Source organism: Hippocampus comes, unplaced genomic scaffold (assembly GCF_001891065.2).
Source record: "Hippocampus comes isolate QL1 unplaced genomic scaffold, H_comes_QL1_v1.1 scaffold7, whole genome shotgun sequence".
Classification (NCBI taxonomy): domain Eukaryota; kingdom Metazoa; phylum Chordata; class Actinopteri; order Syngnathiformes; family Syngnathidae; genus Hippocampus; species Hippocampus comes.
The window spans coordinates 6,865,299-6,880,674 of record NW_017842060.1 but is presented as its reverse complement, the minus strand read 5'-3'; the positions used below and the strand labels follow the sequence as shown (position 1 = coordinate 6,880,674).

The window sequence follows — 15,376 nt, the reverse complement described above, 5'->3', positions numbered from 1 at the left end:
TAAGAAGGAACGTTTCATTCTGCCTTTAAACGCGATGACGTCATCCCCGCCTATTGATCATGAGGCGGATGTTTGTCTTCCCACCACTCAAAATCATCATGCATTATGTAAAGCTCTGAAGATGCCTTCCCGCTACCTGCTTGGCCAGCAAGCAGGTCATATGTGCTTTATCGAAGGAATGGGGCATAGCTTTCATTGTCTGTGATGCACAATGGAAGGTCGATGGATGTTTGTTGATGGTGCTTTGAACTCAGCACGGCTCACTCCGTTTGCTCTGTGTTTTGAGTGGAACACACGCCTTGTGTCGGTTGAGTCCTCCGAAGTGAGTCACCGTGGCTAAATATCAGGAGTGGGCTGTTTATTGATAGGTGGATTAAGAAAGACACATTGTGTTTTCAAAACAACCACATAGCTTTGAGTTAGGTAAGTCAGTTTAGCTTAATGCTAACAAATAATGCAAAACATTAAAATAGACGGTAATAAATAGCATAGGTGTTGCAGTGTTATATCACCATGCAATGATTGTTTGAAAACAACGGTGGAACAGCATATGGGGATAGACAATGTCACAATCCTCACAAACATATATTCTTTATCTTCTCCCAGGTGGCCAAGGCGTGTATACCGAAGAGAGCAAACAAGATGTTCATTGTGTTGAAACAAAATATATATATTTTTTAAAACTGTTGAATTCTACATTTTTAATTATGGCATTACTCTATTTTTTTTTATAAACGATATTATAGACTATTTTTCTTACATATGTTTTTAGGCATGGATGGCTGAAACAGATTGATGGCATGTCCATTCATTTCAATTCTGTTTTGAGTTTGAGCGTGGTCACAGAACAAATTCAACGTGTATCTCAAAGCACCACTGTAGCTATTAATGTACGCGGATCCTTGCAGACATGTTTTTGCTCATCAAGTTTGGCTTCCTCTGACCAACCAATCAGAGAATGGATGAATGGTGATGTCATTGCAGGCCAGCTCGCTGGCCCAATGAGGCAAATTTGAACTTGTATTTTAAAGCTTAGAAATAGTCCCGTAGCTTATAGAGTTTAAGTTATAATCCGGGCAGCGCTACTTACTAATTCTAAAGGCCCTGGGGAGATTACAATGACATGGCAGAACATATTTGTTGAAATCTAATTGGACAAACAAAAAAAAAATCTTAATGCACACCTATATGAACTGGTAGCAGTGCAGCCAAGAGAAACGTTATGAAAGGGAAGAGAATGAACGTTTGTGAGTAAACGAATGTTTTTCATGGAATAAATCTAAGAAGTTAGGTTGTAAATGTGTTGTTGTTCAGTGCTTCTGATGAAGTTTAGGCCAGCAGAGATGACCTGGCTGTCCCTGACCGCCTACCCATGCTAAATATACTGTTGTTTGAGGAAGTAGATATTTTCAGTCTTGTAGGTCATCGGTTCCTCCTAATTGTCTGGGAATTGTATCGCCGGGACACACCCTGGGGAAATGTCTTCAGAAATTGACATCCACTGTTATGTCCACTTGTATTCATGCAAGGTATTTGGGTTTATTTCTGCAACTAAGAAATACAACAATTGTATATTTGAGTTTTTCAAGTTATGAGCCATTGCCCAGTAGATTTTTTTTTTTGAATTAAGCCAAAACGGAGACATATGACCATGCTTCTGATATTGCTGATTGAGTGAAGTGAATAAGAAAATGCCACAACTGTCAAGTTTTTGCATGTGGGTGAGGAATGCCACCATTGATGCACTTTCAGACATTTATTAAATATTGATTGTCATCACGATATGTTTGATGAATGTATTATTTCAGAGTGCTGTTTTCCATGTTAAAAACACATTACACATGGTAACACTTTACACTGTTACCTCATTCACCTACTGATGAGGTAGCATCAGCGGGGTTGAGTATCTTGCTCAAAGACACTTCAACATGGTTACACGGGCCTCATATGTTGGTCGTGGCTGTGCTAACAGTTTATGAATGTGCGAGTTATTAGTGAAAAAATCAGCGATATAAAATTAGATATGTGTGATTTCAAAATCTGTGACACAGTGAGACAGCAAAAAAAAACAAACTAGTATTTGCATAACATAGTGGAGGAAAAAACATTGTGCACAAGGACAAATGGGAACATTTCAACAATAAATCTAAAGTGGACTGAAGGACGAGTTTATGAGTTTTCCCCTGGTTTTGGCACACTGTCCAGTGTGAAGAAGCAGATGAAACAACTGCCAGACTCTTGAAAGATACGCACACTCTCCCCAAACAGCTGCATTCTTTCAGCCCAGTCACCTCGAAGAGTTTTTCCAATACAACTGAAGTCTTATCCCATTCCATTCTTTTCTCCCAGTGTTGTTGCGCTGCTCTTTGTGCGTGGCCATTCATTGATGTCTATTGAGCTGACGGCAGCTGCAGCGCAACAGAAGAAACGCGTTCACACAACAAGGCATTCACAAGGCAGCAGCAATTGTGGGCCTTGTACTATAGGGAAGTGGACCCTTGTAAAAAACTACTTTTGTTGTACTATTTTTAGAGATGACTTTTGAACAGGCATAATAGGCAGACAACTGGAGAATTTCACATGAGCATCTACTTTTAGGTGAGTAAATGCACGGCTCTTCTAGATGGTACAATTGCAATTACTGAACTTGAGCTATTGAACTCTAAAACTGTTCATTGTATTAAGTGAAAATCTAAAGAGAATGGCATGACAAAGGGACACCTTCACAGTGTTAAGAAATATTACATTTTGTTAAAGGAAGGGGAAGAATTTAAATATTTAAATATATTTAATATATTTTAAAAAATTTAATTTGAATAAAATAAGTATACATTTTTTTTTAAATAACTTTTTTAATTGAGTATTGTTTTCCACAACATCCATCCATCCATTTTCCGATCCGCTTATCCTCACAAGGGTCACGGTGGGTGCTGAAGCCTATCCCAGCCGTCTTTGGGCAGTAGGCGGAGGACACCCTGAACCGGTTGACAATCTATCGCAGGGCACAATTTAGAGTGTTCAATCAGCCTGCCATGCATGTCTTTGGAATGTGGGAGGAAACCGGAGTACCCGGAGAAAACCCACGCAGGCCGGGGAGAACGTGCAAACTCCACACAGGGAGCCCGGAGCTGGAATTGAACCCAGTACATCTGCACTGTGAGGTCGACGTGCTAACCACCGGCCACCACCGTTTTCCACAACGTAGGCAAAGAAAGTGGAGGGGAAAATCCATTAAATATTGGTATGGATAAATGGTTATTTACTTATTTTATTTATTTATTTTCATTTACTTTATTGTAATGATGCTAAAAAGGGATTTGAAATTATTTTCTGAAAGATATTTAGATTAAAATAATAAAAAATGTCTCTTGGCTGTCCCCCCCCCCCCCCCCCCCACACACACACACACACACACTTCATATGTTGAGCAGTTTTATATTTGTTTCGTTTTTCTATTGTAATGCATTTATTTTCAAAGTTTTTTATGATGCAAGTTATCGTGACACAAAAATAATAATAGTGTCACATTCCCCCTTGAAAATGGATACAACCAGGTTGAGTTCTTTTTATGCTCAATTAGTCAAGCCCCGTGAGATCTCGCGATAATTGCACCACCTGACGTCTTGGCCTCTTTGCATAAACACCAGCTTCGTTCGCTGATTGGCCCGCAGGGGCAGTGTTAATTTGCATATGTCCATTCGAGCGACCACGCTTTACCATTTCAGGCCGCTACTCCCCACCTCCCCACCTCTCTCCACCCCCGACGGCATCCTTTATGAGCCAGGCTGGGCAAGCCTGTCGCCGACTGCCGCTGTTTAAACGTGGAGGGAAGGACGCGTCTCTATTGTTACGCCGGACGGAGAAATTGACCCTCCGTCGACACCTCTCTAGTCGAGCCCACGAAAGGAGCGACTGTGTGTTTCTTCCCGAGTCGCCGATTGAAAGGTAGGCGCAGTTTACCCCGTCGTTTCGTCCGCACTCCTCAAATGTTCTGCTTTTGTGCAATTAAGCCTAAACAACCACCACGGCGATGAGTTAAGCCGCTTCCGCTTGAGTTTGCGGCGTGGTAAGTGGTTGTAAAATGGTACTTAGGGGCGCTTCTCTTTCGGTTTCAAGACTGGGTGTGATGATGGACACGCTAGCTTGTCACCGTGCACACCATGGGGCGGCGTTTCTTGGCTGTGTTTTAGCCGCGCGTCAAGGTTTGTGTCCGACTTTCCAATCCTTTGGCAGGTGGCGGATAGTTTCTTGCATTATTTAACGTATCCGTAAACAAAACCGCAGCAGCGTGCAACCACGGCGCCCCAAATGATTACGTTGAGGTCCAATGAGCAGCTTGTTTGTCTCGAACGACAAATGGTCTTATTAATGCGCCGCTTGAGGCACCAAACGCACGCATACATTCAAGCACCGAGTGAGAGCACCCAAGGGATCCTTGATCCTTGTTGTGCATATTGAGGGGAGTTTCATTTTCAGTTTGTCCGTATTTATGACATAGAGGCATATTTCGGGAAATTCATTTACTAAACCATCAAATCTGATAAAAGGTTTTAAATGTTTCGCCACAACATAAGAAGAATGGATTTGGTTGATAAAAACAAACTTATTGTAACCCTACTGAGACAGCCCTTTCTGGTTTAAATCGAGGACGATTTGAATTGGAAAATCACTTGTGATTTAAAAAAGATGCGCGTACAATCGCTCCAGTTTATAATATGTAGATTTGCATAGTGAATGTCTTTTAATGGAGGGGTACATCGTCAGTAGGTTAAAATGCGGTTCCGTCAACAAGTTCACGTACATTGTAAAATGACCACAAGAAACTCATTTCATCATATCCATTCAAACTCAGCTGTATTATCTCGAATTGTAATCCCACTGAATCAAAATGGAATTGGTCCAATTCAAACTAAAGCATCCTTCAATCGCAACGCAACCCAAGTATCAATTATTTTTATTGGAATGATGCACAACCCAAAACTTGGGGAAAGAAAAAAAAAATAGACCGTGGCATTTTTTTTCATCCATTCATTATCTGTTCTGTTTATCCTCACGAGGGTCGCGGACATTCTGGAGCCTATCCCAGCCGTCTTCGGGCAGTAGGTGGGGGACACACTAAACTGGTTGCCAACCAATCGCAGGGCACATCTAGACGAACAACCATTTGCGCTCACAATCACACCTAGGGACAATTTGGAGCGCACATGTCAAAGTCAAGCCCCGCGCGGAAGCAAATAATGTGTCAACTTCCATGACCCTTGCTTAAATCTATACCGAAATATCAAATTGTTATGTGTAATAAATAACGGTGACATTTTGCAATAACTTTGTGACCCGGTTTACACTCACTTGAACAATAATTGAACAAATACTTGACTGATTTGAAACAAGTGAGGCACCTTCTTTTTGTGTGTACCACTAATAATATGATGTGATGATTAAATATTTATTCGGTTTCACTGTCATAACGTCCCTACGAGGGAAGACGTAACTCCAAAGTGGTCCGCAAACAAAAATGAGTTTGACACCCCTGCTTTAGAGTGTTCCATTAACCTGCCATTCATGTTTTTTTGAATGTGAGAGGAAACCTGAGTCCTCAGAGAAAACCCACGCAGGCACAGAGAGAATATGCAAAACCCACGGAGGAAGGTCGGAATCAAATCATGCTAACCAGTCGTCCACAGTATTGCCCAACCTTGGAATTATTTTTGGAATTTTTATATGAAATGTAATTCCATCATCAGCGCATCAGCAAATACATCAGCGCAATTGGATTTCGTTGAACACTAAAAAATAAAATTCCTCTGGTTCAATCTTGTAGTTTTAAAATGATTTTTAAGAACCACCACGCCTGGGGAAAAAAAAAAATTACAGACAGAAAGCGCGATTGAGGTGCCATCTTTTGCTGAAACTCTGATAGAATATCCAGTGCCAATAATTTCTTTGCCAACAATTGGCACGTAAGTGTCGCCAACGTTTTAAGATTTATTTAGTGCCAAATCACAGCAGAAATGATCACACGGCACCTAAGACATAGAGCAGGTCACTCCTCACTTATTACACGACCAATTGAGCTCCACATGAGCAAGCACGAGGTGACGGAGGCAAGGAAAAACGCCCTCTTGAGAAGAAACTTTGAGCAGACCAGAACCTGTTTGGATGGAGAGTGAAATGGGGGGAGGACATATAGCACATAATGCAAACAGAAGCAGAGCCAAGTCATGTCGTGTCATGGCTTCTTGGGCGACATCACGTTTGTATTTTGGTGCTGCCTGATTCACCGAGAGCTGTGAGTTGACTTGGCACAGGGGTGTGAAATGACTCAGGAGGATTCTCCCGCTTATCAGCCTTATTTTGGGGGGGGGACTCCTTTGGCTCACTTTTAACTGCTTGGCCTCACTCCCGTGTCCCATTACTAAGGGTCACTTAATGCCAAATGTGTCCGCTATGGCTCGCCATGCCCCAATCTCATCAATTCCTTGCCAGTTATCTTCAAGACCTGGAAATTAGTCACCAAACTATGTTGCGTTTTATAGTTTCGTAATCTGATTCGAACCGGAGCTGCACGGCGGTCGACTGGTGAGCGCATCCGCCTCAGAGGTTGTGGGTTCGCTTGTTCTCTCCGTGCCTGCGTGGGTTTTCTCGGGATACTCCGGTTTCCTCCCACATTCCAAAAACAAGCGTGGTAGGTAGGTTAAAGGAACACTCTATATTGTCCAAAGGTGTGATATGGGAGTGTGAATGATTGTTCATCTTTGTGCCCTGTGATTGGGTGGGAACCAGTTTAGGAGTTTTTTTCCTTTTTTTTTTCCAGGTTATTTGTGTTTTTTGGGCAGATGGTGTGTATTTTATAGACGTGATGCTGACTTTGATTAAGTATATACCAGCGGTCTCCGAATTATTGTTTGAGGTCCATTTTCAGCCGGAGAAAACGCTCAACACTTTTGAGTTGAATACTTTGATGCTCTCTAAGCTTCGGTTTCGCAAGAACATCCTTATTTTATTTTTTTTGAGACTTTTTTTTTTTTACAAAGCCAAAATTCTGGAATTTAGCTTTCTGGGTCTCTCTTCCTAGTGAGTAAATTTCTCCCATGCTGTGATCTAGCCATGCCTCGTAACTTCTCAGAGAACTTGGAAGACACTGGCGCTTTTGGGAACACCTGCAGCTATGTGCGGTATTTCCGGTGTGGCCTCAGTGGCAACGTTGACTATTTTGGAGGATGGTGTCATTTTAAAAAAATGTATGGCACACATTTGAAATTGTACTGGCATTCTCTCGGTGTCCGAGCTTGTGCTGAGTTGAACTTGAGCTGCAGGAAAAACGCTTCCTTTCCACAGATATCGAGGTTTTCAATGGCACTATTGATGGAGTATTTATTTAATGGCGTGTTCATAATTGTCTTTGCCGTTGTGTACAACGACACGAAGACAAAGGAGAGCAACAGAACCTGCTTCTCGACACTGCACAGAGACATTTGCAACCGCTGCTATTTGTCCGCTGCGGTTGTTAAAACAAAGGGAACACCTGCAGGCTAATTGAAATGAGTGCACCTTTTATCATGCTGAATTGTTCCCGTCAACCGGTCTTCCCCTTTTGTCGAGAAAATCTTCAAATCCTCTGATCCGTTTCATCTGTTGAGTATTCATCATTCCGCTTTGTGCGACATAACTGGAACTTGGCGTGACCGCCAAGAGCTCTCAACACGGCTTTCGGGTGCTAGTACTTCCCTGCCCATTAGGATTAAGTGGTGAATGCTGGCGGTGCACTTTTTTTGTGAAGGCTCGAGTCTGTCTGGCACGGCAAGACTTGGCCCAGTGCACGAAAATTATTGACGGGGTGAATTAGCACTTTTGATGGGCTCTTTAGGGAAGCTAGATTTCCCTTATCGAGGCCTGCATACTTTCCAATCTAGTGTTTGCCTCTCGAAACGTCGATCTTCCTAATTGGAGTTTTGGTGAAATCCTGCGTTGAGCTAAAAGCCCGTGCTGCTCGCTCAGCGGCCGTCACCATCTTTTTGACGGCTCGAGGAGTGAAGTTTTCCTAATGCATGCTCGCGCAGTGCATTTGTCACTCTGTATGATGGCCGCGGCAGACGGAGATTGGCCGCGGAGGACCGTTTTGCGTCGGACGGAGGGCTGCTAACTAATCATACAGAACCTTTTGGGCCCACCCGCCTCTCATATTGACTATTTGTGTGCACGCACTCGGTACCGTATGCGGCCCGCTGGCTGGACCTGTGTTTGCTGAGGTGGTTTGAAATTTTCACTCTGCTTGCTCATGATCAATCGCTTCTCGGGGTCTGGATTGCGCTTGGGAGAATGTGACTTGACTGTCCCTGGCCACTTCCTCAGTTCCAAGCCTTCCATTCTCTTAAAAGCTCACAGCACGCCTTAAAATCCGAAGCACCTTGTGTATGGTCATTACGGTCATATGTCGACCCCCAAAATGGCTCCTTGCTGGAGACATGCTTACAACGCAGAGTTCAAACTTAAGGTGATCGGTTTCGCAGTTGAACACGGAAATAGAGCAGCGGCAAGAGAGTTCAACGTTAACGAGTCAATGTTATAACTTGCTGTTGGTTAAGTGAACTGTGTCGCTGCTTTATTTAAATAAGTTTTACTGACATCTGATCGTTCTGTTGGCATTTCATTGAACGTAGCTCCATCTAGTGGATGCATTGTAGATTACGTCTTATAACGCGGTGCGCCCTATATATGAAAACATTTACAAAATAGTCCATTCATTGAAGGTGCGCCTCATATTCCAGTGCACCTTTTAGTGTGGAAAATACGGTAACGTAAGTGTGTTGACAAACCTAATGTCGTTTTGCAATCTACCAGCTGATCGCTGAGGATCGAATGGTTCTTCACATGATGGAAGACACATTTATAGTACTGCATGGTCCAACTCTGAAAGGAGAGCCATAGTTTGAAGAACCCTCAACCAATCGCAGATTTAAGACTTTTAATGCAGGACTCGGTATCGATTTTTTTTTTTTAATATCCTTTCCATCCATCCTTTTTCATTTTCCTCCTGCCGTTTGATCGACAAGCGTTGCGAGCTGCTTCTCCATCCCGTCGCACCAGTTAATCCAGTGCACAAGCCCACCCCCACCTTCAGTCTAAGCGCCACGCCTCAGTGTTAGATGGTGTCGAGACAATAAGCCTCCCCCCTCCCCCTTCGTAGGATCTTCGTGTGGGCTTAATGCACTGCAGATGCTGACAAACACTTTAAAAAAAAAAATACACACAAGTTCATGCTCATCTCTTCCTTCTGCGGCTCGGACAACCGTCCTACCGACACTGGTCAACAGACGGCCTGTTTGCATAACAGCAGGATGTGCGCCGCTGCCAAGTTCACCACAGATTGTAACCCAGATCCCCGCGGCCGATCTGAATACTGCGCGGGCAATGGCTGCCCGTCCCTCCGAGGCTTACTCCGTTTAACTTGCAGCCATACTTAACCACCTGACCCTAATGCTCTTATTGAGAGGCTTCGAGTCACTTAGCGCTTGCTCAGAGACCGTTGTGGAATTGATGACAATCAGCTCGCTTATACCGGAGAGCCCTCCGTAAAAATCCCAATCCCCGGTCTTTGTTTTTATCTTGTCACGCGTTGATAGGGTTATGCTCGCGTAGTTCGGATTGGGGTTAGCTTGCATCACGCTGGCGTTTCAAGCGTATGGACTGAAACGAGGGTGTACTGAAAAGTGACACTGTTTTAGGATCTGATATTTCGGCACTCCTTCGTCATGGAAACGCAGAGCAAATTGAATCGTACCTCTCGGTGCAAACTAGCCCGTCGGTTTCACTGAGTTGTCTGGATTTGTCTGCTCGCACAAGTTTCGGGTCCATTGATGTTGCTTTACCTTCTCGACCAAGATTTGACCACGGCCATTAAACAACGCTTATAATGAATGATTAAACACAGCCTGCTATGCTGCAATGAAACCAAGACGAACACGAATTGGACTACAAAGTACGAACACTCGCCACAACAAACGTTTCCACTGTTTTCTTGACGCCTGGGATTCGGATATGATTTGTCAATTGTCCAGTTGTCAACTTGAAAGTCCCTGGCCTGTTTTTGAGCATGACTTAGTTTTTTTTTTTTTTTTTTTTGTGCTGTATCCAGCTGACCAACGTTGTTAATGTCACCAATCCTCGAGCAACTATTGATCTGAGCTGTCCATGTTGACATCAGGAATAAATGGGCCAGTCATCCGCTTGTTCAGCACTTTGGCCTCGAGGATGTCATGTTCTTTAACCGCATTTGCGAAGGAGCCACGAGTACTAAATAGTGTGGTGCCTCGAGCATGGACTAAATATCGGCCCCTTTTTAAAAAAAAAATTGCACAGCACATGCTTTTGCTTTTTTTTTTTTTTTTTTTAAATGAGAAATTTTCACTATTTTTATTTTATTTTTTCCCCCCCCTTGGAGTTCCTTGAAGGAAATTTAATGTCCCAAATCCTCTGGCTCACATGTGCTCAGTGTCTCCTGACAGTATGTTGGCATCTGTTGCTCTCGGCTTGAACACCAAATCCATTTTTCTTTCTTCCAAATCTCCGTCTCGATGACACACGGGCCCTTCTCGTTGCAGTCTCATGCGCCAGGTGCCCCGCCTCCCAGAGTGCCCGGCAGGAAGGTTCACTAAACACGATTCCTTCGGAGTCAGTCCCGACAGATAACTGGGAAGCTAACTCATCACCCAATGTCTTTTGGTAAAAGAATTATCGAGCCCGGCAAACTTATCAAACTGACTTTTAAATTTTTGTGCAATGAATTGATTATCGCGACGCCCTTAGGAAGAGTTCTTATGCGCATAATCATCCTCTTGCTTCGTGGAATTGAAACACTTTTCTTTATTTTTAGTAGTATTAATATGGGTGCCTGACACACCTTAACTCAACGTGGAAGTTAATGATCGGCCAGCCAGTTTGGCCTCGTCTCAGATTGCACTCTGTTAATGTTTGATATTGCTAAGCCTGCTTTATTGCCTCCCGGGTGCTCATCCAGGCCTCAATGCATTCTCTGCCTGCTTTTTTTTTTTTTATTCGGCAACATGTTTTCCAGTTTGATCACAGGAAGAAATATATTATCGAATACTGTATATAATAACACATTATATAGGGAAATATTTTCCACCCCCCAATTCTCCGCCTTGACTATAAATAGTATCATTTGTCCATAAAATTGTTATAAGTACACCTTTGCATAACACTGTTACTGTCCTTATTAACGTATAAAAGAAATATGGACCAACTTACAACAACGAATAGCTTTAGTAACTGGAACAGAAAAGATTTAAAGTGCATCTGAAATTCAAAAATAACATTAAATCCTTAATTTAACAATAAATATTTTTTGACTCACCATGTTAAACCATACGATACTGAAAAATAAAATTACATAAAATCAATAACTAATAATGCATTCAAACTAATCACCAACATTATCTCAGGAGAACAATATTAAAAAAAAACTTTAACCAGCAAAACAAAAATATATAAAAGTATTTGTGCTTTTTTTTTTTAAATCAAAGACGATGCCTGGATTAATGGCTACAATGAGCACGTTTTGCAATGCACACCTTTTCGAAGCGAAGTTTGAAGCAGGACACAGCAACTCTGGGCTCCTGCTCAATGTGTAGTCGGGACCTGTATTTTAGTTTACTGAAGTAGCAGTCACAAAGCGGCATGATTGTTGGCAATATTCGGCACGTTTCAAAATCAGCGTGATTGGGGTGTAATGTCTTTAAGTGACGCCTTAATTTATTTGGCTTCATGCTGTCCACTACTAAAATTTTTAGACAGTAAGCACATCAATCTTTCCTCGTCTGCCACCGCAGTCACATTGAAGCCAAGCGCTACATACGCCTCGTCATATTTCCTCCCTGAGAATGCTCCCTGCGCAAACTCTGCCAATGAGAGCGCCACTGCCCCCTAACGTAGTGGAGGTGCAACTGCACGTTATTTTAGGACAGTAAAAAAATAAAAAAAGCATGTTCCCCGAGGTCAAACGCGCCCACTATTTGAGAAACACTCGGTTAGATGAAAATCCTATTAAAAAAAGTTTCCTTTTTTTTTTTAAAGGGCTACAAAGCAACAAAATAGTCCAGACACACAACTATCTTGCCAGATATTTTATACAGTACTATGCAATGTTGCAATACAGCCGGAAACGCGAAAATAAATGCAGCAGTTGGGGGGAGACGTTCTGGTTGTTGTTGCGGGTGAAGCTAGCGTCATGTAACAATGATAATGTCTATAGTACGCAAATATATTCTTGTGAATAGTGGAGAATCTGCTATTTCTATTTCTATATCTGTGTTTTCTTTTCTCTTCTTTCTACCCACAATCTTGCTGCTGAAGGCTGTAAATTTCCCCAGTGTGGGACAAATAAAGGATATCTTATCTTATCTTATCTTATTTGGGCAAATTGAGAATTTTGTGTGAGATGTCCATTCCACTTTGTAGGCTGTGATTTGTTTTAACGCTTTTTTTTTTTTTTTTAATTAACCCTTTCATGCACCCTGTAATGCTGTCCACTGGAGTAACCGCTGTCCCTGAAAGGGTTGAAGCACAGGTGTCAAAGTCAAGGCCCGGGGGCCATATCTGGCCCGCCACGTCATTTTATGTGGCCCGCGAAAGCAAATCAAACATGTCAAGTTCCATGATGCTTGCTAAAATCTGATCCCAAATTTCTAATTGTCATATGTAATCCATAATAACAGTCACTATTCTTGACTTCTGATTTAAAAAGTAGTTTTTCATACATTTGTTGTGCACTGTGTATGTAATATGTGGAGGTGATTAAACATTTCTATGGTTCGCCAAAATTTGTAACGGCACTCCAAGGCAAACTGTAACTACAATGTGGCCCGTGACAAAAATGAGTTTGACACCCCTGGGTTAAAGCAACCGCTTTATTTAAAAAACAAAAACAAGTCACAATTAACGTAAATCAAGTTGGCCTGTTGCAGACGAACTTTGGTGTGACGCTGCCATTTTCAAGTGTCACTCCACATTTACTGTACGTCGCAGCCCGGCGATTCCAATTTCAACTGTTAATGTGATGCTTTTGAACATTGGCTAAAGGAATATATCACCCCTGTGAATCCAAATGAAATTGTATTCAGATTTGGCTCTCGTATTGCAATTTAGGGTGATTATATGGAGCATTTTCCTTGAGTTTTGGTCATTCGGTTTCATTCTAAACTGGATACAAGACACCATGTAAACGTAGCTCTTGTTCTGTGACGCAGGTAGTTTCAGTGTGCCATTTGTCAGGTTTGCAAATCACATTTCGGCATCGCGCGAGCACATTCTTGAGACGTGCACGTTTACCTGCGGTGCACACCTCTGCGGTCTCCCTCTAACGCTCTCATTGACGCCACAAAAGCAACACAAGACTACTGCCAGCTGTCGCTCGGGGACGCTTGAGGAAATCGCTAGCGATGGAATGTGAATGGGTGGGGTTTGCTCTCGACCGTCCTGCCATCGAAACTGTCACTTTTTTTTGCCGTCAATCATCTGGGAGCACACGCAGTCTTTCAGAGATGACACGAAATGGACACGCTCAGTACAAATTCTTCACCGGGAGACAATCGGCGGCAGGCGGCGAATGCATCTATCGCTCGTGCTCTTTTGTGATGAAATCTAGAGATGAAAAGTACGAACGGCCCCGGTCGCCACCCCGCCCCTCTGCAGTCTGGACAATGCATTCCAAAATCCCCGCCACGCTGCAAAATCCCTCTCAGCTTGCGTTCGACACCGTATTAAAAGTGACCCATTTTGTCATGCGCCGTTTGAAATGTCTGGGCAAGCGCCGTCGTGGCGGCACAGCAATGGAGAACAAGCGACGTCATTAAACTGCCTCAAGGAAAGAAGTCCGCCGTGAGATTTATTGGCACGCAATCGTATTGGAGAGGGGTGAGACGTAAATATTAATGAGGTCAGTCGGTTCCCCGTCTAGACATAGTCTCTAAATAAACTTGCATAGCGATGGGTGGCGTTTGTAAGCTAGGCCCATTGGTCATCACATTACCGGGAAAGCGTTTTTATTGTCACCAAGATGCATGCTAAATATAAAAGTAGTGACACAGGTGATAGCCTTTTGTGGGAATGTCTTTACAAAAAAAAATAATAATAATAATAATAACAATGAATGAGCCCTTCAGATGCCTTTCAAGAGGAAGTCAACCCCCAAATTTTCTTTACAGCAATGTTTTATGCTCCTCTGCTTGTCTAAATATGGCATTCTGATTCCTTTTGCATTTGTGGAATAAGAGTTAAGCAGCAAAATCCACATTTTTTTTGTTTTTTTCAGCCATCACAGGGGGCGGCCATTTTGCCACTTTGTGTCAACTGAAAATGACATCGGTTGCTCAGGGCTCAGGTAACAACAAATCACGGCTCACCTGTTTTCTACCAAAACGTCAACAATGCATCTTGTATTTACTTCGGGACATGTGGCCGTTCTCCCTGATGGAATCTCATTTTTGTGTTTCGGGCCTTGTGCCCCCAAATGTGACATTGGCGTGACGCAACGAAACGGTTCATCATCGTGCCACTGAAAAAGTGGGAAAGGGACATGAAGTCAAAGTCTCCGGCATTGATGTGGTGCACTGTCTCAGCATTTTCACTGTTTGGTGTCAAAAGACGATCCCAAGTGAGGCATTGACACAACACGAGCGTGGAGAGAAGGAGGGGGAAAAAAAAAAAAAAAAAATGCATCGTCACCAGTTGAGTGAAATGCGGTTGCGTGTGCTCGAATGGGATTTTAATGATCCACTGCACTTCCTGTGTGCTGCATCACATCGTGTCAGCTGGAGAGAGAGATGATGCGATTACTTGCCCAGAAGGGGGTCATCAACAAGGGAATGTGATTCAACCTGCCGGACACTAAGTCCCTGGCATTAGTCGCCGGCTCATCATGCTGTTTGAACACTCTTTCTCCTCCCGGTCTGGATTATTGAGGCATGCCAGCGCTCCTTAAAGGGCTTCACCTGATTTGGACAGTGCGTAGCTTTTCCAACTGGGAAATCCATAAGAACAGTCATGGCGACCGCACGGAGCGCTTTCCCTTCAGCTCTATCCGACGTCGAGGTTTTGTGTTATTTTGTTAAATGTTCTGTGAAGCGCTTTGTTCGAGCAACAGTTGTTGTGAAAGTGCTGGATAAAGATGCATAATATAATGTCCGACACACAATTTGAGATTTGGTGGTTTTTTTTTTTGGTGGGCAACTCCCCCCCCCCCCCTGCAAAAAAACCCGAACAAAACCACTGAACTGGTAATTCAGGGTTGAGTGAGAACTGTTTACACAAATGCCGAGGCATTGCCTAATTATCTATCAAAACAAAAGAGCGAGCTAAA

General features: G+C 43.0%; 1 protein-coding gene across 2 annotated transcripts in view; it reads left to right on the top strand.

Moving 5' to 3' along the window:
- The first annotated feature begins 3,712 nt into the window (after nucleotides 1–3,712).
- The window catches only part of prr36a (proline rich 36a), a 23,719-nt gene continuing 12,055 nt past the window's right edge, over nucleotides 3,713–15,376 (top strand). For both annotated transcript variants that reach the window (XM_019862574.1, XM_019862575.1), the window contains exon 1: nucleotides 3,713–3,945. The gene's annotated coding sequence lies outside the window, so the exon portion shown is untranslated. The remainder of the gene's footprint in view (nucleotides 3,946–15,376) is intronic.